Source organism: Mytilus galloprovincialis, chromosome 11 (assembly GCF_965363235.1).
Source record: "Mytilus galloprovincialis chromosome 11, xbMytGall1.hap1.1, whole genome shotgun sequence".
NCBI lineage: Eukaryota > Metazoa > Mollusca > Bivalvia > Mytilida > Mytilidae > Mytilus > Mytilus galloprovincialis.
The window spans coordinates 31,795,281-31,818,311 of record NC_134848.1 but is presented as its reverse complement, the minus strand read 5'-3'; the positions used below and the strand labels follow the sequence as shown (position 1 = coordinate 31,818,311).

General features: G+C 33.0%; 1 long non-coding RNA gene across 1 annotated transcript in view; it reads right to left on the bottom strand.

The window, feature by feature from the left end:
* Positions 1–12,938: 12,938 nt before the first annotated feature.
* LOC143051959 (uncharacterized) overlaps positions 12,939–23,031 on the bottom strand; it is a 33,940-nt gene continuing 23,847 nt past the window's right edge. The window contains exons 2-4 of the long non-coding RNA XR_012970968.1: positions 18,766–18,799; positions 14,398–14,443; positions 12,939–13,233 (exon numbers count right to left, since the gene is read on the bottom strand). This is a non-coding gene — a long non-coding RNA (uncharacterized LOC143051959). The remainder of the gene's footprint in view (positions 13,234–14,397; positions 14,444–18,765; positions 18,800–23,031) is intronic.

Below are 23,031 nucleotides of genomic sequence, written 5' to 3'. Positions count from 1 at the left end.
GAATTGTTCATGTTTGTTATACTTATGACATATGTTGAATTGTTCAAGTTTGTTCTACTTATGACATATGTGGAATTGTTCATGTTTGTTACACTTGTGACATATTTTGAATTGTTCATGTTTGTTATACTTATGACATTTGTTGGAATTGTTCATGTTTGTTATACTTATGTTCATTATCAGGTTGTTATACTTATAACTTATGTTCATATTTTTAAGGTTACCTATTTAACACTGTAATTAAATCTTTAAATATTGTTTTATTTGGTATAAATAAAAATTCTGTTATCAGCAAATTAGCCCAACTTGTAACTACACATAGGTACATTCACTTAAAACAACCAGTTGATACATATAGTTTTGCACTGCACAACTGCCTGAAAACAAGAATGTGTCCAAAGTACATAGATGCCCCACTCGCACATTATTTTCCATATTCCATGGACCATGAATTTGGGTAAAAATCTAATTTGGCATTAAAATTAGAAAGATCATACCATATATAGGTACAGGTGTACTAAGTTTCAAGTTGATTGGACCTTAGCTTCATCAAAAACTACCTTGACCAAAAACTTTAACCTGAAACTGGCACTTTCATTTTATATGTTCAGTGGACCTTGAAATTGGGGTCAAAAGTCTAATTTGGCTTTAACATTAGAAAGATCATATCATAAGCAACAAGTGTACTAAGTTTTACGTTGATTGGATTTCAGCTTCATCAAAAACTACCTTGACAAAAAACTTTAATCTGAAGCAGGACAGGGACGAACGTAGGTTGGGAATAAAAGTATTCAACACAAAAAGTACACTTAAAAGACTATGTTATAGTGGGACAGTAGTAGGAACTCACATAAAAAAAATAGCTGAAAAATTTAAATAAGCAGTTTCAGAAAGATTATATTTATACTTACACCGATGCTAACAACAACGTGGAGAAGAGTTTGGACCATAACTTCCAAAATCAATCCAAAAATGTTTTGAACCATATATAAACTAGAGAATCTCAAGATCCTGTGTGGCTCACCTGATTCTATACTTGGAATTTTGAAATAATATTAAAAATGTAAATAAACAAGAATGTGTCCTCAGTACACGAATGCCCCACTCGCACTATCATTTTCTATGTTCAGTGGACCGTGAAATTGGGGTAAAATCTCTAATTTGGCATTAAAATTAGAAAGATCATATCATAGGGAACATGTGTACCAAGTTTGAAGTCGATTAGACTTCAACTTCATCAAAAACTACCTCGACCAAAAACTTTAACCTGAAGCGGGAGTACACGAATGCCCCACTCGCACTATCATTTTCTATGTTCAGTGGACCGTGAAATTGGGGTAAAATCTCTAATTTGGCATTAAAATTAGAAAGATCATATCATAGGGAACATGTGTACCAAGTTTGAAGTCGATTGGACTTCAACTTCATCAAAAACTACCTCGACCAAAAACTTTAACCTGAAGCGGGACAGACGGACGAACGGACGAACGAACGGACGGACGAACGGACGCACAGACCAGAAAACATAATGCCCCTCTACTATCGTAGGTGGGGCATAAAAATTGTAACAGATACTTATAATGATGTTTTAGGCCAAATTTGATTTAATATTGTTATGTTTGATCAGTAGTTCTCTTAAAGAAGACATTTGTATGTAATTCCCATAGGATCCCATGTTAAAATAAGTCCCCCAATGGCGGCAATCTTAAATAATGGAACGGCTACAAAATAACAACACATTGTTTAGTACCTCATAAGGAACATTCATGATAAATTTTGTTTCATTCTATTCAGTGGTTCTTTAAAATAAAACATTTGTATGTATTTCCCATAGGGTCCTATATTAAACTAGGTCCCCCCTGGTGGCCATCTTGGATAATGGAAAAGCTACAAAATAACAACACTTGGTCAGCACCTCATAAGGAACATTCATGCCATGTTTGATTTCATTCTATTCAGTACATTTGTACGTATGTCCCATAGGGTCCTATGTTAAACCATCGATTAACGTATATACGGAATTCGATTTACGTATATACGTAATTATTTCTGTATATACAGAATTCGATTAACGTATATACGGAATTCGATTTACGTATATACATAAATCGAATTCCGTATATACAGAAATAATTATGTTTATACGTAAATAAGTATTTTTGACCCTGATTCCGCGCCATACATAGGGTCCTATGTTAAACCAAGTCCCTGCTTGTGGCCATCTTATATAATGGATCGGTTTCAAAGTAAGAACCAGGCCTCGACAATAACGCTTGTCCGATTGTCCGGTACCAGAGGGAAAAAAGGTCGAACAAGTAAAAGCTGGATCAAGCTTGTCCCTCGGGACAAGTACAATTATTCTGCAGAAAATAAATTTATTCCAACTTTGATAAACAAAGTATTTTATTATCAACAAAAACAAGAAAAAACAAATATTAATTTGACATGTTTCTGTATTCTGTTTATTCAAATGCAAAACCTTTTTCTTCAACATGTTTACTTGCAATCGATAATTTTTAACTGGTTCTTTGTCAGGTACTTTTTAACAGGTAAAAGGAATACTATTCTCAGAAAACAGTCTTACTGATCGGAATCAATGATGCGCTTTGTAGAAAAGGTAACTTTACAGGACAGTTCGTCACCTCGAAAGATTCAGCTCCAATTGTTTAAGAGACAGTTTGGCACCGTAGAAGACATATTTAGTAGACATGATTGATAGACAGTTTGACAAGGCAGGAGACATTTTGGGACCAAGACAAATCTGTACCTCATTTGAACCTCATTTGCTACCTTATTCTGTTCCTTATAATAAATACCATACCGGTAATTTTTTCACAAAAATATTTTTTTTTATTTACCATAAAATTCACAAAATCATATTTGATCATAAGTAGAAAAAAACATTACTTGCAATATGGTGACCTATAGTTGTTAATTTCTGTGTCATTTGGTCTTTTGCAGAGAGTTGTCTCATTGGCAATCAGACCTTATGATGGCTTATCTTCTTTTTATTGATTGCATTTGAATAAACTTTTTTTTTAACTCAAAAAAAAATAAACAGAATACAAATCCAATGAGTGTACAGGCCTATCAGATGGTGCCTCATGATTAAGAATCTGATGAGACTAGCATTGATGGAAGCTAGAACCTAATTCCTGTGATATGACTAGTTTCGCAGTTGTACTTGACTCATATTTTTGAAAAGTATTTTTAAAAAAATACATCAAATTCTGTTATATTGTTTAAATTCGTTTTGTTCCTTTAATCAACTAAAAATGTAAAAAAGGTTATTTTTAATAAATTTTTGGACAAGTAACAATTTCATTCGGACAAGTAAATTTTGGTATGTGCTTGTCCTACAGGACAAGTTGAAAAAAAGTTATTGTAGAGGCCTGAGTGTTAACACTTGGTCAACACCTCATAAGGAACATTCATGCTATGTTTGGTTTCATTCCATTTAGTGGTTCTCTAAAAGAAGACATTTGTAAGTATTTCCCATAGGGTACTAAGTTTAACTAAGTCCTCTGCTGGCAGCCATCTTGGATAATGGATCAGCTACAAACTAACAACACTTGGTCAACACCTCATAAGGATCATTCATGCTATGTTTGGTTCCATTTCATTCAGTGGTTCTCTAGAAGATGTTCAAAATGTGAAAAGTTACGCCGACAATGACGAACGCCAAGTAATGAGAAAAGCTCACTTGGCCCTTTGAGCCAGGTGAGCTGAAAACAAAATTCCTAAACTTTGAATGAGAAAGTTAGAACATAATATAATATTTTTTTCCCATATTTTCAATGGAGATTTTTTTTTTTATCAAGTCATGTGAGTAATAACAGCTGGTATCAACATAGTGTAAGAAAATGATAAGAACACTGGATTAATTTGGTGTTTACATTAATTGCACTTTTCTGATCATGTCTTTTAAAAGTTACAGATAATTCAAATTTAACTTAACCACTCAGGAACTAAAAAAATCCAATTCAGCCTTTAATTTTGAATGAACTCAGACAGAACTTCAATTTACCTGGCTTTTGATGTTGAACAACAGGAGACTCTACCTCGGCTGCTGGTCCTTTACCAACTTTGTTTTCAGCACTGACACTACATACATAATGTTTGTCCAGCTTCAGATTCTTAATGGTATAGGAGGTGACAAATGATCTGCCTCGTCTAATCTTTTTCCAGTCATCAGAATCAACCATTTTCAGGGAAATATTGTACCCAGTAACCTTTGAATCGCCAATTGCCTTTGGCCTTGTCCATTCCAAAGTCAACTTGTCATTGGTCCTCGTCTTCACCTTCAAATTTTCAGGTGCTTGTGGTACCTCTGTTGTACATGGAGATTAAATATTTAGTTGATTTCTTATCTTAAATTCAAACATATAAGTATGAAGCAGGGAAACTAGAGTCTCTAGCAAGCTGGGCTTGCTCACCTGCATCTTCAACAATAGCAATTTTTGTTTAAAACTAGAGGCTAGCTCTCATGAGCCTGTGTCGCTTAAATGAATCTTCTGTGGTTTTGAAAATCATTTAAAATAAGGTTTAAATCATAATAAATAGTATAAGCATTGTGGCTTAGTTTTATTCTAATTGGCCCCGTAGATTAACTGGAGAAATTTACGAAAAAATTGTTAAAAATTCACTTTAAAAGGCAATATCAATTTAAGGGGTCAATTGAATATCTTTGTCATATCAACTTCTTTTTAGATCTTATATACATTATCTTTGTCTATAATAATACATTAGATAATAACCAAAAAACTGCTCAATTTCCTTAAAATTACAAATTCAGGGACAGTTATCCAACAACCAGTTGTCTGATTAGTCTTAAGTTTTCAGGACTAATTGATCTTAATCTGATGACCATTTCTATCCCATGTCAGATTTGCTCTAAGTGCTTTAGTTTCAGAACTGTTTACAAAAAGTTGCATTTTACTCCTATGTCCTTTTTTTAGCCATGTCTGTCATCTTGATTGGCAGGCGGGATCATCTAACACATTTTTTTTCCAAGATACCTTAATGATGATTGTAACCACGTCAGCTTAATTTTGTCTCAGTAGTTTTAGAGGAAAAGATTTTGATAAAAGTTTATTTATAAGTATATGACAGATGCAAAGTGATGAGAAAAGCTTGATTACAGCCTATTTAGATATTTGACGGACACTGGTGCACTTTTAAAGGGAAGATGTCATGAGCTAAATCTTTAAAGGGAAAAAGCTCCAATATCAGTAGACTAAATATTTCATCCATGATGGTCCATTTGTAGATCTTATTTTGCAGATGCTGATCATAAATATAATGTTTTCAAAATAAAATAGGAAATATGTAAACAGCTGAAAATAAAATAGTCATTTAAGGGCAATCAATTCAATAAGGGGTCAACTGACGATTTTTGCCATAAGACTCATTTGCTTTAGATCTTGACTCTTCGATCTTTTGTCTATTTAAATTTGCTTTCTATCTTTCTTATAATACTTAAAATAATATAGAGTAAAAAAAAAGAAAGATTTGAAAGCCACCATTGGTTGCAATTGACTGTTGAAACAAGGTGACCAGTAGTGCAGGTTTGACTGTATAGCTACATTCATCCCAAGCAGAATTTTCTAATCCTTTAAAAACACATTTTACTCAAATAGTTGTTACCTGCTATTGGTGGACTTGTTAAATTCCTTTTAAATTTATCACAATATAATACTTTATTTCCTCCTTTCTTATTCTTGAATGATGGTTGGCTAGGGCTGGCTTTCCCAATAGATTTCACTGTAAAACAAGAGTTTGTTGACACACAAATGTCTTCACTGATACAACTATTTTCAAAATAATAGGCAAAAATGCAAAAAGCTGATAATAAAAAAGTCATTTAGGACAATAACTTCAATAAAGGGTCAACTGACAATTTTGGGAATGTTCACTTATTTGTTTTAGATCTTGACTTTTTGATCATTTTGCCTATTAACATTTGCTTTCTACATGTATATATTTCTATGATTCTTAAAACAAAAATATAAGACAAAAAGGAATAAAACAGTTGTTGGCTGATGACACGGGTTATGTTTTTCTCATATATTTTATGATAAAATTGAGAATGGAAATGGGGAATGTGTCAAAGAGACAACAACCCGACCAAATAAAAAACAACAGCAGAGGGTCACCAACAGGTCTTCAATGTAGCGAGAAATTCCCGCACCCGGAGGCGTCCTTCAGCTGGCCCCTAAACAAATATATACTAGTCCAGTGATAATGAACGCCATACTTATTTCCAAATTGTACACAAGAAACTAAAATTAAAATAATACAAGACTAACAAAGGCCAGAGGCTCCTGACTGGGGACAGGCACAAAAATGTGGCGGGGTTAAACATGTTTGTGAGATCTCAACCCTCCCCCTATACCTCTAACCAATGTAGAAAAGTAAACGCATAACAATACGCACATTAAAATTCAGTTCAAGAGAAGTCCGAGTCTGATGTCAGAAGATGTAACAAAAAAAAAATAAACAAAATGACAATAATACAAAAATAACAACAGACTACTAGCAGTTAACTGACATGCCAGCTCCAGACTTCAATTAAACTGACTGAAAGATTATGATTTCATCATATGAACATCAGGCACAATCCTTCCCGTTAGGGGTTTAGTATCATACCATCATAACATATATGAGAAGAACATAACCCGTGTCATGCCAACAACTGTTTTTAGAATAAATGTGTTTAGTTCCGATGCAAAGACCTTATCAGTGACTCAATATTAACGCCAAAATATGCAATCTTTAATGACTTGACAACAGTATCGTAATTATATCCCTTCTTAATAAGTCTATTCAAAGGTTTTGTAAGTTTCTGAGGTGAATACCGACACCTTTGTGCTTTATAAAGAATATTTCCATAAAAAATTGAATATGAAATACCTGAACGTATTAGAAGTCTGCATGTTGAGCTATATTTACGAATGATGTCTTTATACCGATGATAAAATTTAGTAAATGTTTTGACTAGTTTGTGATATCGAAAACTCTGGTGTAATAATTTTTCAGTAATACATAAATTTCTCTCGTTAAAATCTAAAACATTGTTACACACACGAGCGAATCGTACAAGTTGAGATATATAAACACCGTAAGATGGTGACAAGGGAACGTCACCATCTAAAAACGAATAATTAACGATAGGAAATGAAAAATCATCCCTTTTATCATAAATTTTAGTATTCAGCTTTCCATTAATGATATAGATATCAAGATCGAGAAAAGGGCAGTGGTCATTGTTAGTATTAGCTTTATTTAAAGTAAGTTCAACAGGATAAATTTCATTAATATACATACTGAAGTCGTCATTATTGAGAGCCAAAATATCATCCAAATATCTAAAAGTATTATTAAATTTGTTTATCAGATGTTGTTTCGATGGGTCTTTGCTTATTTTTGTCATAAATTGTAACTCATAACAATACAAAAACAGGTTCCGCAATAAGTGGTGCACAGTTAGATAGTATGATACTGAACCCCTAAGGGGAGGGATTGTGCCTGATATTCATATGATGAAGACATAATCTTTCAATCAGTTTAATTGAGGTCTGGAGCTTGCATGTCAGTTAACTGCTAGTAGTCTGTTGTTATTTATGTATTATTGTCATTTTATTTATCTTATTTTGTTTCATCTTCTGACATCGGACTCAGACTTCTCCTGAACTGAATTTTAATGTGCGTATTAGGGGTGTGGAAATGCTATGCCTGACTCGCCATTTGAACAACCGGAGAAGTAATTATTTTTGTCTTGGTTGCCGGTGGACAAGTAAAAAAATTTACAAGACAAAGTCCAACAAAAACATAAAATTAATTTCAAAACGTATAAAGATGTTTAATTTATGTAAAAGAAACCAATGTTCAGCAAGTAAAAACATCAATGTTCATGACGATAAATATTACATGATACCTGAAATAGATCAATAACCAAAATAAATAAAAATAAGTATGCGAAACCAGAGTCGCGTAACATTGCATTGGCTTTGTCCATTGACCCGGGATTGTCGATTAGGTTTTATCCATCATTTACCGGAAGTGTCATTTCTTTAAATTTTGTATCGAGATTCAGATTGATAAATACAGTGAAACCTGGGTAAACCGAACCCTGATAAAAACGAATTTCAGTTTAAACCGAACAATTTTCAAAGTCCCGAAAAATTTCCCTATCAATTAACGTTAATCTAACCTGACAAAACCGAACCCTGTCAACACCGAATTCCGAACGCTTTTTGAAGGCTAGTAAGTAAATTTGTCTTTAAAAATTACCTGTCAAAATCGATCAATAGCAATCAAAACAAAAAAGCATTTTTAATTATTTGCATGATTTAATTAAACAAACACAGGAAGACAGAGTATCCCAGAGGGTATTTGAGGTTAATTAACTGGTGAGTTGTTATTACAAATTAATTAGCATGTTTGTGTCCATGTCTAAAGTAATTTTTTGTAAAGAAATGTTAAACTGGTCAGCTACCCCCATGGCCGATAATGACAAGGAAGGAACTTTCAGATCAGTTAAATGCACGTTACTCAAATAATTACGACCACAAACTCGCAACTGCCATTTTGTAGCTAAACTGTTTAATTAAATAATAGTTTTAAAGCTTTTCACTGGATTAAGAAGTCATGCAACACAACAAGGTATATGGCTTTCGATTGTCGGATTCTCGTTAGAGGCCCTATATATTTGATACACATGCTCCCAAAGACTTCCGTTAGCTATTCAGCAACGATAAAGTCCGAGAATAAACTGGACCCCTGCTTTTGTTTCACTCTTATCGTGTGTCGAAGTATCAATCAGCAGGTGACCAGGTTAAGTGGAGAACTCATGTGTACAATGACATTCCAGATTCAACTACGGAATCGTCATTTGAAAGCGTCTGCGAACCTGAATTAGTCAGTGAATTATAGATGAGAAAATAATTATCAAAAGCAAAATTTCTCTTTGTCGGACATCTCACAACGACGAGCGTGATTGACGGAGTTGTGTTTGATTTATTAACAAAAATGAAGCAAAACGTTGATCATCTCTACTTTTTTACATTTACATTTAAATCAACACAAAAATAATTTGTCGTCTATTGTGTCACCTATAATCCCGTGTCAGTAAGTGCCAAAATTATTTTGGTGTCAACTTCCGTTTATCTCTATAATCCGAACACCTGTGAAAACCGAACAAAACGCAAAGTCTCGTGGGTGTTCGGTTTGGACAGGTTTCACTGTACTTAATAAAAAGCTGGGCAAGCAAGACAAAAAGAGTCATGAGTCGAGTAGAAAACCTTAAATGCAAATGGAGGACACAGAGTATTTAAAAAAAAAAACCAGAAGCGAGAATTTCAGACATCGTGGATATCAGATTGACCCTGGCTATCTATGGAAATTCGGAAAATAAATTAAGTTTTGTCTTATTTATAGATGTAAGGTCAACATTATTTGTTGTCAAGTGGTAAATAGAAGGGACGTTTTAATTGCCCATCAATACAATAATAAATATTAATCAAGAAATAGTTAATCTATTATTCAGTTTACATTTCTTCAATCACTGTCCTCAAATTTAGTATCTGTAGCTACTGGCTACAATTTTTATTAAAAAAACTGCTGCAAAATTGTTCTTTACATGTCATTTCATTGGTTGGTTTGCTGTTAGGTTTTGTCCCATTGATGTTTATCAATTTCCTAATTTTTTACACATATTAACAAATGAATTTCATGTGTTTATAATGAACAACAGTGCTAAGTAAGAATCATATATTAGCTAACAAGAAATACTTCAATATTTATTGAAATCATCAGGGCAAGTAAAAAAAATTCTGGACAAGTAAAATTTTTGTTTTACTTGCCCAGGGACAAGTGCTCACAACAAATATTTCCACACCCCTGCGTATTGTTATGTGTTTACTTTTCTACATTAGCTAGTGGTATAGGGGAGGGTTTAGATCTCATAAACATGTTTAACCCGGCCGCAATTTAGCGCCAGTCCCAAGTCAGGAGCCTCTGTCCTTTGTAAGTCTTGTATGATTTTCAATTTTAGTTTCTTGTGAATAATTCAAAGTTTAGTATGATGTCCATTATAACTGTACTAGTATACATATTATTTAAGGGGCCAGCTGAAGGACACCTACGGTTGCAGGAGATTCTCGCTACATTGAAGACCCTTTGGTGGCCTTCGACTGTTGTCTAATCTATGGTCGGGTTGTTGTCGCTTTGACACATTCCCCATTACCTTTCTCAATTTTATTAACAGCCCAGCTATATACTGATACCATGTTTACATTCACTGCACCAGTGCATTGGTCTAAGATTTCTCTAAAGTCTAACAGCTTTTATTTTTTAATGTTTTGTAAGGGTTCAATGTTGTACATTAAAGCGAGGCTAGTCCCTATAGAAAACATGGAAATTTCTGACCAAAACATTGAATGGCAACTTTTTATCTCTTAATTGATAAAGATCCTATTTCAAACTTTCTAAGCTCCTGCAGCACAAACAATAGTTTTATTTCTATCAACCCACCATTTTTAGTGACATACTTGCATTGATCAAGATTTTGAAATCTTCCCTAATTAAACTGCAAAATTAAAACAAGATCGAACATTGGAAAACTTCATTAACTGTAAATATATTGCTACAACAGTTATGTAAAGGAAATATAAATTTGTGGCAAATTTTGATGCTTTTTCAGATAAGCCTAACATTGTTTTACTTCACTGGATTCCTAAGACAGTCAGAAATGAAATACCTTTTTTTTCAAATTTTTGGCTTTGGTTAAAAGTCCAATCTTTAAAATATATGAGTTAATCAAGTCTTTTTCTATATATTTCACATAACTTTATATATTTCAAACATATCTATATCATGTAACATATGTCCTTTTTTCACTCTTCCCTATGAAAATTTTGATGTCTTTTTGATTGCACAATTTGATGGGTCATTACTGGTCCTTTATCTTGAACTAGCAGAGTGAATATGACTAGGCATATTCAAATATAACTTATTTAAGCCCATTTATTTAAATTTTCTCAATCATTTTTTACCTGTTGTTGGTCTGCTAGTTAAATTCTTTTTGACTACATCACTATATAGCGCTTCATTTTCTTTCTTATCTTTGATAGATTGTTTGCTTGTTCTGGCTTTCTCAATAGCTTTCACTGTAAAACAAAAGGTCTAAATTACCAGTATGGCCTAAATCTTGAACAATAATCATGATAATATGATAGATTAACTATAGTATAATGATAAACACCCTTAAAATAAACAACCTGATGTTTGTTATACTTATGACACATGTGGAATTGTTCATGTTTGTTATACTTATGACATATGTTGAATTGTTCATATTTGTTATACTTATGACATATGTGGAATTGTTCATGTTTGTTATACTTATGTTCATTATCAGGTTGTTATACTTATAAACTTATGCTCATATTTTCAAGGTTACCTATTTAACACTGTAATTAAATCTTTAAACATTGTTATGTTTGGTATAAGTATTGATTTTGTTATCAGCAAATTAGACCAACTTGTAACTACACATAGGTACTTTCACTGTAAAACAACCAGTTGATACATATAGTTTGGCACTGCAAAACTGCCTGAAAACAAGAATGTGTCCAAAGTACACAGATGCCCCACTCACACATTATTTTCCATATTTAATGGACCGGGAAATTGGGTAAAAAGTTTAATTTGGCATTAAAATTAGAAAGATCATACCATATAAAGGTAACATGTGTACCAAGTTTTGAGGTTGATTGAATCATCAAAAACTACCTTGACCAAAAACTTTAACCTGAAACTGGCACTTTCATTTTATATGTTCAGTGGACCCTGAAATTGGAGTCAAAAGTCTAATTTGGCTTAAAAATTAGAAACATAATATCATAAGCAACAAGTGTACTAAGTTTCAAGTTGATTGGACTTCAGCTTCATAAAAAAATACCTTGACCAAAAACTTTAACCTGAAGCGGGACAGAGACGAACGTAGGTGGGGCATCAAAGTTTTCAACACAAAAAGTACACAGAAAAGAGCTATGTTATAGTCGGACAGTAGTAGAAACTCACACAAAAAATAGCTGAAAAATTTAAATTAGCAGTTTCAGTAAGATTGTATTTATACTTACATACGGTTTATTTTCTGGAAACTATAAAAATGCTTATTTTAGCCCTTTTTTTGGCCCTTTATACATAAACTGTTCGAACCAAAACCCCCTAAATAAATCCCAGCCTTCCTTTTATGATTTCAAATCTAGTTTTAAAATTTCATATATTTCTATTTTCTTATAAATACTTAAGGATGTACTTAGGTGAGGTTAGGTGAAAATTAATAAATTAAGAAGTTAAAATTGATACTATAAGTTGATAGAGCATCAATTAAGGATAAAAATAAGCTAAAAATATTGATAGGTCATGGACCTCTTTTTCGAGATATTTGAGATTTAAAAAATGGCGGGAAAAGGCTGACTCAGACTTTTACCTTATATTTGCATTGGTATTATTAGGTCTCAAAACAAAAGAAAGAAAATTAAGAATCTTCTACAATTTTGGTAAATGAACTTTCATGAGCTATTAAGTCTTACATGAAAAAATAAATGGGTGTTATGGGGCAAAATATTTTACATTGTATTATATGGAAAAACACCAAGGAGTCCGAACATTTGACACAAATTCCAAAACCTCACCTAAGTACATCCCTAAGTTATTATCAAGAAACCAATGGTCTTATAACTAAATAATAATCTGACACAAATGCTCACAACGACGTGGACATGAGTTTGGACCATAACTTCCAAAATCAATCCAAAAATGTTTTCAACCATATATAAAATAAAATTAACTTAATCACTCAGGAACTAAAAAATCCAATTCAGCCTTTAATTTTGAATGAACTCAGACAGAACTTCAATTCACCTGGCTTTTGATGTTGAACAACAGGAGACTCTACCTCGGCTGCTGGTCCTTTACCAACTTTGTTTTCAGCACTGACACTACATACATAATGTTTGTCCAGCTTCAGATTCTTAATGGTATAGGAGGTGACAAATGATCTGCCTCGTCCAATCTTTTTCCAGTCATCAGAATCAACCATTTTCAGGGAAATATTGTACCCAGTAACCTTTGAATCGCCAATTGCCTTTGGCCTTGTCCATTCCAAAGTCAACTTGTCATTGGTCCTCGTCTTCACCTTCAAATTTTCAGGTGCTTGTGGTACCTCTGTTGTACATGGAGATTAAATATTTAGTTGATTTCTTATCTTAAATTCAAACACATAAGTATGAAGCAGGGGAACTAGTGTCTCTAACAAGGTGGGCTTGCTCACCTGCATCTTCAACAATAGCAATTTTTGTTTAAAATTAGAGGCTAGCTCTTGTCGCTTACATGAATCTTCTGTGGTTTTGTAAATCATGTAAAATGAGTTATGAATCATAATAAATAGTATAAGATACCCTAATAATTAAAATAAAAAAGGTTATCCCACTAGTATCTTGACTTAGACAATACTTACTAAAGACCCCTTATCATTATTTAAATTAGTTTTCAAGTTAAGACCATTTGAAATTGTTGGTTTTTTTTAACAATTTTCCCTTACACTTCAATAGTTAATCCCTATGTACTATATTCAGACATGATTGCCATGTTAGTTGGATGGCATTGTGGCTTAGTTTAATTCTAATTGGCCCGTAGATTAATTAACTGCTGGAAAATAATTTTTTTAAAGAAAAGTTTACGAAAAAAATCGTTAAAAATTTACATTAAAAACTTAGTGCTTTAGTTTCAGAATTATTTACAAAAAGCTGCATTTTACTCCTATGTCCTTTTTTTAGCCATGTCTGTCATCTTGATTGGCAGGCAGGATCATCTAACAAATTTTTTTACCAAGATACCTTAATGATGATTGTAACCATGTCAGCTTAATTTTGTCTCAGTAGTTTTAGAGGAAAAGATTTCTATAAAAGTTTTATTATAAGTATATGACAATGGACTATGAGGAGGGACAATGGCAGATGCCAAGTGATGAGAAAAGCTCACATTGAAAGTGAAACAAAGGCAAACCATTTTAATGACAGATTTGATCCACAAAAATCATTCTTATAGTAAAAACAATGATAAACATTTACTTTTCATATATAATATGAATTAAGGGTGTTCACAGGTCCAAGTCAATTGTTTTTCTTAATATAGGATTTCACTATACATTGTATTTTCCTATAAATGAACTTTATCTTATACCTTTCAATTATGCTCAAAATCTGCCTTTGAAAGAAGCCTACATTTTTGTAAAAGTACCTTTTTTCTGTTGAAGTAATAGGAGAAAAATTTCATGCATTTGTATGACTTAATATTTCCAGCATTGATGATCTTCACTCAAAAACTAACCTGCACATTTAGATTTAAGAAATCTGTCACCAGGTGGAAAATTTTCCTACAAAAAAAATCAATTGTGTTTTTTGTTAAAATTTATATTCATTTCTTAGCAAACAAAAACAATAATACCTCATTTAAGAGGGTTGTACACTAAAAGCTACATAACTTATCTTACCTGAGGCCCCAACATAGATAAGCAGCATTTTAAATAACTATAGAGGCTCTGAGGAGTCTGTGTTAAGATAATTTTTTTTAATTGATGCATGAAATACTGCAACCATTATACTTTTGGCTTTCAATGTTGATTTATGATTTATTTGATGAACATTATTGCAGTTTACAGTTCATCTCAATCTATATTTATATTCAAGATAGTAACCACCAGAGTGCACACGCTGAAATGTCCCTCTTTCTTTACTTATCATTGATATTATGTTGATAGTCCTAAGTATAAAGCTTTACCACAACTGTCACATAAACTATAAAATTAACCAACAAAAATAAACATTGACCAATAAACCATGAAAATGAGGTCAAGGTCAGATGATCCATGCCAGGCAGACATGTACAGCTAACAATACTTCCATACAACAAATAAAAAGTTGACCTTATGCTTATAGTTAAAGAGAAACAGACCAAAACAGAAAAACTAAACACTGAGAAATGAACTGTTAAAATGAGGTCAAGGTCAAAATTAACCTGCGCGACAGACATATAGATCATAACATATTTCCATACACCAAAGATAGTTGACCTATTGCATATAGTATTAGAAAAAAAGACCATAACTCAAAAACTTAACTTTGACCACTGAACCATGAAAATGAGGTCAAGGTCAGATGACACCTGCCAGCAAGACATGTTCACCTTACAATCATTCTATACGCCAAATATAGTAGACCTATTGCTTATAGTATCTGAGATATGGACTTGACCACCAAAACTTTACCTTGTTCACTGATCCGTGAAAAGAGGGTGAGGTCAAGTGAAAACTGTCTGACGGGCACGAGAACCTAGCAAGGTATGCACATACCAAATATAGTTAGCCTATAACTTATAATAATAGAGAATTTAACATTAAAAAAATTTTTAACTTTTTATTCAAGTAGTCACTGAACCATGAAATAAAGTCAAGGACATTGGACATGCGACTGACAGAAACTTCGAAAAATGAGGCATATGTATATTCAAAGTATGAAGCATCCAGGTCTTCCACCTTCTAAAATATAAAGCTTTTAAGAAGTAAGCTAATGCCACAGCCGTCGTAGCCACCGGATCACAACCCCTGAGTCGAGCTAGGCTGGAAAAAAAAAGCAAAATTTCCTTAAAATTACTAATACAGGGCAGCAAACCAACAACTGCTTTTCTGATTCTTCTGAAAATGTCACTTGGTCACTACAACAACAACAACAACAACAACATCATATAACAAGGGTTTTTAGTTTTATCCAGGTTCTCCGCAGGGCAGAGTTTTTTAAGACCACAGTGGTCAACCCCTGAACATAGCTTGATACTGTCTGAATTTGGATTGTGATAAAATTTTTGACATAATATAGATTTTTGTCAAAAAATAAATGTGGGTGTTGCTCAATTTGGTCTATGTGCATATCAAACAAAGGACATAGATGGATTCATGACAAAATTTTGTTTTGGTAATGGTGATGTGTTTGTAGATCTTTTTTGACTGAACTTTCTTCCTGCTTACAATTATCTCTATCATTAATCAACTTGGCCTAGTAGTTTTAGTGGAAAATATTTTGAAAAATTTACAGAATTTATGAAAATTGTTAAAAATAGACTATAAAGGGCAATAACTCCTTAAGGGATCAATTGACCATTTAAGTCATGCTGACTTATTTTAAGGTCTTACTTTGCAAAAACATTATTGCTGTTTACACTGTATCTTTATCTATAAAAATATTCAAGATAATAACATGCAAAATTTTCATAAAATTTGGAATTAAGGGGCAGCAACCCAACAATTGTTTGCCTGAATGGTCTGAAAATTTCAGAGCAAATATATAATGACCTAAAAACATTTTTTTTTCTGACAAATTTGCTCTTAATGCTTTGGTTTCAGATATGAGCCAACCAGATGCTCCACAAGGCCCAGCTTTATATGACCGCAGAGGTTGAACCCTGAACCGTTGGGGCAAGTATGGACACAACATTCAAGCTGGATTCAGCTCTAAATTTGGATTGTGATTAAATAGTTGACACAGCATAGGTTTCTGACACAGAATGATTGTGGTCTAATGAACTTAAAATACTTTTTTTTTCTTTGAGCAATTCACTATGCTGTTGAATATTAATCCTCTCAAAAAAATGTTTGAAGAAATTTTCTTTTTATTTATGAAATCTAAAATGAAAAAAATTTAACCCCCCCCCCCCATTTTTTTTTCACATCCCCCTTTCCCTTTATCCAAAACTGATCTCAATTCAAATTTCTAATGGAGTTTGCAACAATAACTACTCATTTAAATACATCATAAAATATTAAAATGTACCAAAAGGTGCTTGTTATCACTGAATGGTTTTAATTTATCAGTTGGTAGTAAAAGTAAATATACATTGTATATTGTATAAAACAATGATTTAAGTTGATTCAACTACTATTCTGGACAAAGAAAGATAACTCCAATCAATTGAAAATTTCTTGCTATTGCACAATATTGTGCAATTAGATATTTCTTGCCATTGCGCAATACTGTGCAATTGAAAATATTTGCTATTGCACAATACTTTGCAATTGAAGATTTCTTGCTATTGCACAATATTGTCACTGTGCAATTGAAAATTTCTTGCTATTGCACAATACTGTGTCATCTAATTACATCACAGATTGGTTATTATACTAGATATTAATGCTATTTATTTATGAGATTTTGAGTTTCGTTTTTTCATAAAAGAACACATTGTGTTGACATGTATTTGTCAAAATCAGACTTGTAATAACTCTCTTCTGGGATGTATCTTTGAAGCAATTCAGATTCAAAAGCGTAAAAACAATGAATTTATCGTAGAAGCTTTAAAAAGAGATCTATAAGAAAATATGTTTAGAGAATGGGTAATACATGTGTCAATCATGACTTCCCATCAAAAATGTAGTTGTCCTACTGGGTTTTGGTTATTAAAAGGATAGACATTGGATGAAAAATATTAATTGTTGCCAGCTGGGCAATCAGGGGGTTTTATACTGAGTGTAATGAACAGTTATTATGATATGCTGGAATAAATTGACTATCTGATTTGATCTGGAACGATATAACTAGTTGTTTTGTTCCGGCCAGAATTTTTCAACTAGCTACATTGTTCCGGGAATTTTCAACTAGCTACTTTTTTCTGGAACTTTTCAACTGCACTCGGAACAAAACAACTAGTTGAAAAGTTCCAACGGAACGAAATAACTAGTTAGAAAGTTCCGCCGGAACAAAGTAACTGGCGGAACATAGTGGCTGTTACATTTACGCATATTGTCATGACCATAAATATAGGTCATTTTTTTTAATGACGTCATTGTTTGGTATGTAACGTCACGAACGTCAAGTTTTCATATTGTATGTGACGTCACGAACATCAAGTTTGCATATTTTTTGGCACACTAAATGCAACTATAAAAAATACAAAACACTCAAATAAATACAATAATAAACAAAATATTTTTAAAACAGCAGCAGGCAAATGGTAAGGTAACCCAGGTGCTTTGTATAAGCAGTTATTTTAAGGCTTTGAACCAAGACAAAAGCAGAACTGAAGGTAACCCAGTGCTAATCTATCGAGATCAGAAAACAGTTCATATAATATAATACTCTTCTGTTGAAATATATGATAAAGCGTATAATACATGGCAAAATCCGTATCACATGCCGTATCACCCTCGACCAATATCATCCCTCGGGCCTAAAGGCCCTTGGGCTGATATTGATGTCACGGGATGATACGACATATGATACGGATTTTGCCATGTATTATTCTCTATATATCAACAATTCACCAAAGTTTCATGAAAATTCAGCTGAAAGCTTTTTTGAGTTATTGATAGTGTTGACAACAGAAGGATGAATCAACATACAACAGTGGGGCGATAAGAAACAATGAAGGAATCAGAAAGGACAAGATGATTGAAATATAACTCAACTTTTAGAGTCCAATGATCAACTTTAGAGTTAAACTTCACAGAGAGAAGTCAGTAAATAAGATGCAAAATTCAATTGTGTCTGATCCATTTGTCATTTGAAACAATAAAATATGTTTAAACCCACCTCAAAAAGATTTGTGAATTAATCAAGCATGCAATGAATTTTAGATAACACCCAAATATATATTTTCCGCTGAGCTCCTATGAAAACTGATAACTTATTATTTATGTAAGTTTCCTACCTGTTTGATATTATATGCTTGGTCAACTTGATTTCTGAAAAGAAAAAAAAAAGAAACATTAACACAGAGACATGTCTGGTCTACATGTATTTGTAGATCATGTTTATTTGTTATTCAATAATTCATATGTTGCAATTAAAATAGCAATACCTTAACATTTAAAGTATGCAAATATTCAAAGTCTTTTCATAGCAAATTTCATAATAATAGAATAATAGACAAACCTTGCATTTACCCCTACTTTCTATGAGGTGGGATAGGACCTTTGTTGGGTCTCAGGGATCATGTGTTTTTAAGCTTAAGATTTCGAGATTGACCCTTTAAGGATCCAGGAATTCGTTTTTCAAAATTTTGGGATGTTGAATTGGGATTGTATTTTTTTTAAAATATCAAAAATTAGCTCAAAATCTTAACTGTGATTTTCAACAATTTATCAGGGTCCAAAGTCAGAAATTTCTGCAAAAAATTAAACTCAAACTTGATCTGTAACTCATCATGGTTAACTCACATACCAAAAATCAGCCAAATATCTAAAAGTGTTTAGAAAAAAAGACTGTGTAATGGTTTGTTGTGGAATGAGCGAATGACAGAATGACTGAGACAAGGGTAAAACTATATTGCCCTGACAACTTTGTTCTGGGCCATAAAAAAAACTATGAAAATAATACATTGAACTTTATATCTAATTTTGAAAAATATGTATTTTCTATAAGGTTACATATTAAAAAATCTTAGAGGACAGATTAGCAACAAAGTACATTTTTTTTTACTTTTGTTAGCACCTCATACGGAACATACAAATCATTACTGGATTCAATTCTTTTATTGGATCTAAATGGAAGACTTAAATTTGTAAGTATTTCCCAGCATATGCTTAACTATAAAGCCCCCTTACTGAAGCCTACTTAGATAACAGATACTGAGATAGGCAACAAAGCAACAACACAGCTCTTAAGAAACAATTAATCATATAAAATAAGAAGATGTGGCCATGGTATGAGTGCCAATTAGCCAACCTTCCATCCGAGTGGCATTGTATATGAAGTCACCAATTTAGGTCAAATAATAGCCTTATTTCTACATCAAGCCTTGGCTTCCTTTGGATCCATTTGAAGCTTTTCTCTGGAAGACAATTTTATAATAGTATGTTTTTCCAATAGGTTACTATGTTACACTAAGGGCCACTATAGGCAACTTTCTAGGATAAAAAAGTAAGAATGCTAATTCAAGTTTACATCTCATAAGAAACATTCATGTCATATATTATTCCTATCACTATGAGTGATTCATGTAAGAATTTTTTTATGTAATTCCTAAAACTAGGTACCCTGATGGTAGCTTTCTGGGATGACAAATCAGTGACAAGGTTACAAAACTTGGTAGGTAACCTGGTAAGCACCTCATCAAGAACATAAATACAATATTTGGTTTCAATGAATTCAAAGGTTCTTATAAAGAAAGAAGATGTTGGTTACATAACTATTGGTAAATAACACAGTTGCAACTATATGTACTATCCTTAATGGTTGCGCCCAAAACATCGATAAGGACAAGTTACAGATATATCCAGCCATTTTCAAAAAAGTAGAGGGGAGGTCCCAACCAAGGAGAAAAGGATGGATGGGGGTCCAACTTTATGTCCCCATTCAAATGCATTGGTCGTCAGAAAAAAAGGGTTTCAACCTCCGGAACTCGCCCCTGTATCTGCCACTGTTTATGTCACATTTTGAAAAAGCCTCATATAAACTATTTTAATCGAATTTAAACAGTTACAGGAAACCAGGTAAAACACAATATTGGATTTACTCATTCCTATGCTTTTGCAAGCAAAGAGTCATGGTAAATTAGACAACATCAAACAGGTCAACCAGGTCGTTAATGCTGTGGTATGGCAAGGAACTGTTCAGGGTAAGGTGTTATTTAGTAAATGACATCAATTGTTTATAATCTGGTGTTTGGCGATCAGATAAGTTATGTAAAATATAGTATCCTTTTCGTCATAGAAAAACCAACAGAGAATGAATTTTCAGTTGTCTTGGCATAGGACCAAAATCTTTAAAAATTACCAATATAAATAAGATTAACTTCCAAATTTCAACATTCCTTAGTAGAATGATATAAATTCATGTCTATGTTAACGGGAGTCACATGTGGAGCTATATCTGCTTACCCTTCCGGAGCAACTGAGATCAACCCCAGTGTTAATGGTGAGGTGTGTGTTGCTCAGACTTTAGTTTTACATGTTGTGTTTTGTAAACTATTGTTAATGTCTGATTGTCTTTTTTTCTTCTTTTTTTGGTGATGGCGTTGTCAGTTAATTATAGACTTCAGTGGCGGATCCAGAAATTTTCATAAGTGGGGGCCCACTGACTGACCTAAGAGGGGGCCCGCTCCAGTCACGCTTCAGTGATTCCCTATATAAGCAACCAAATTTTTTCCCAAAAAGGGGGGGCCCGGGCCCCCTGGGCCCCCCCCCCCCTAAATCCGCCTATGGAGTCTGTGAGTATGAATGTCCCTTTGGAATCTTAATTTCGCCTATGTTTTAATGTTTTCAACTATAGAAAAACAGCATACTGAGACTGTTTTCAATTGTAATATTATAAAATAAAATGTATGGCTACTAGGGATTAAATTTTCAGAGAAGAATTAAGCGGCTTGATATTTAAAGCAGTGTGTACATTTGATTTTAAAAATACTAATACAAGACAACGTTAACCATGTAGGCTACTAATTTTCCGCCACTTGTTTCACATCAATTCGTATTATTGATAGTAAATCTAGGAGATGTAACGCTACAATACCTTAATATTTAACATCGTACATCAGTATTGTAATCAGTGAAAAAAGGCTCAGTATAGTGAGTGATTTCATCAATGTTTACATTAAAATAAAGGGTATACAAATTTATATGTCCAGTTCCCGGGTTTCCTTATCGGTTGTCCATATTTCTTTGTCCCATTAGGTTTCTTTTTCGTTTTCTTTTCATTTTACAAGAAACAAGAGGCTGTCACATTTATTTGTGTCCTGGCAATATCACAAGAACCATAACTGATGAACGGTGAAAGTGAAAATCGTCAATATCAAATTTGACCTGCATTTTGTCATCAGTATCAACATATTAAAATTTGAAAGAGCTTAGGTTGAATGGTTCATGAGTAAATGCAACAACATGAATGGAAACGCCATTTTTTTATCTTTCAAGAACCATAACTCCTGAACGGTAAAAGTCAAAATCAACATTATTTAACTTGACCTCCATTTTGTCATCAGTAACAACATATGAAAATTTGAAAAGCTTTGGTTGAACAGTTCATGAGTAATTTAAGCACTGACATGACTGGAAACGACATTTTTCAATCTTTCAAGAACCATAACTCCTGAACAGTAAAAGTCAAAATCGTCATTCTTGAACTTGACCTCCATTTTGTCATCAGTAATAACATATTAAAATTTGGGAAGCTTGGATTGAACAGTTCATGCAAAACTGCACGGACAAGACTGGAAACCCCATTTTTCAATCTTTCAAGAACCATAACTACTGAATGCCCGGTAAAAGTCAAAATCGTCATTCTTGAACTTGACCTCCATTTTTTCATCAGTAACAACATAGGAAAATTTGGGAAGCTTTGGTTGGACAGTTCATGCATAAATGCACAGACACGACTGGACACGCCATTTTTCAATCTTTCAAGAACCATAACTCCTGAACGGTAAAAGTCAAAATCATTCTTGAACTTGACCTTCATTTTGTTGTCAGTAACAACATGTTAAAATTTTAAAAGCTTTTGATGAATGGTTCATGAGTAAATGCACAGACAACATTTGTTTGCCGCCAGCCCGACCGCCCTACTGCTGACTGCCAGCCGTACATCCCCAAATCAATAACCGAAATTTTTGTCACAAAAATCTGGTTAAAAATACAACGAAAGTTACAAATACACACCAATCATAATGCAAAGCAATTGAAGAAGAATCGCAGAAAAAACAATGAAAAGCATTTCCCCAACCTATCTTAGGATCGAGTTGAAGGACCATCTTTTTAGGCCGTATGTAGATTTGGTTTTGTGTTGCTGGGTTACTATCTTATTGACATTTATCCAACATGTGTTTAAAATAAGAAAAGTCTAACAGACTATAATGAATAGCATGAACAACGTTCACATGACCTTATCTAATATTTAAAAACAAAAACATAGTCTCATCATCTCCTGCTAATTAGTTCAATATGTTATGCTTTTAAATCTTTTATTTTCAATTTATTCCTCT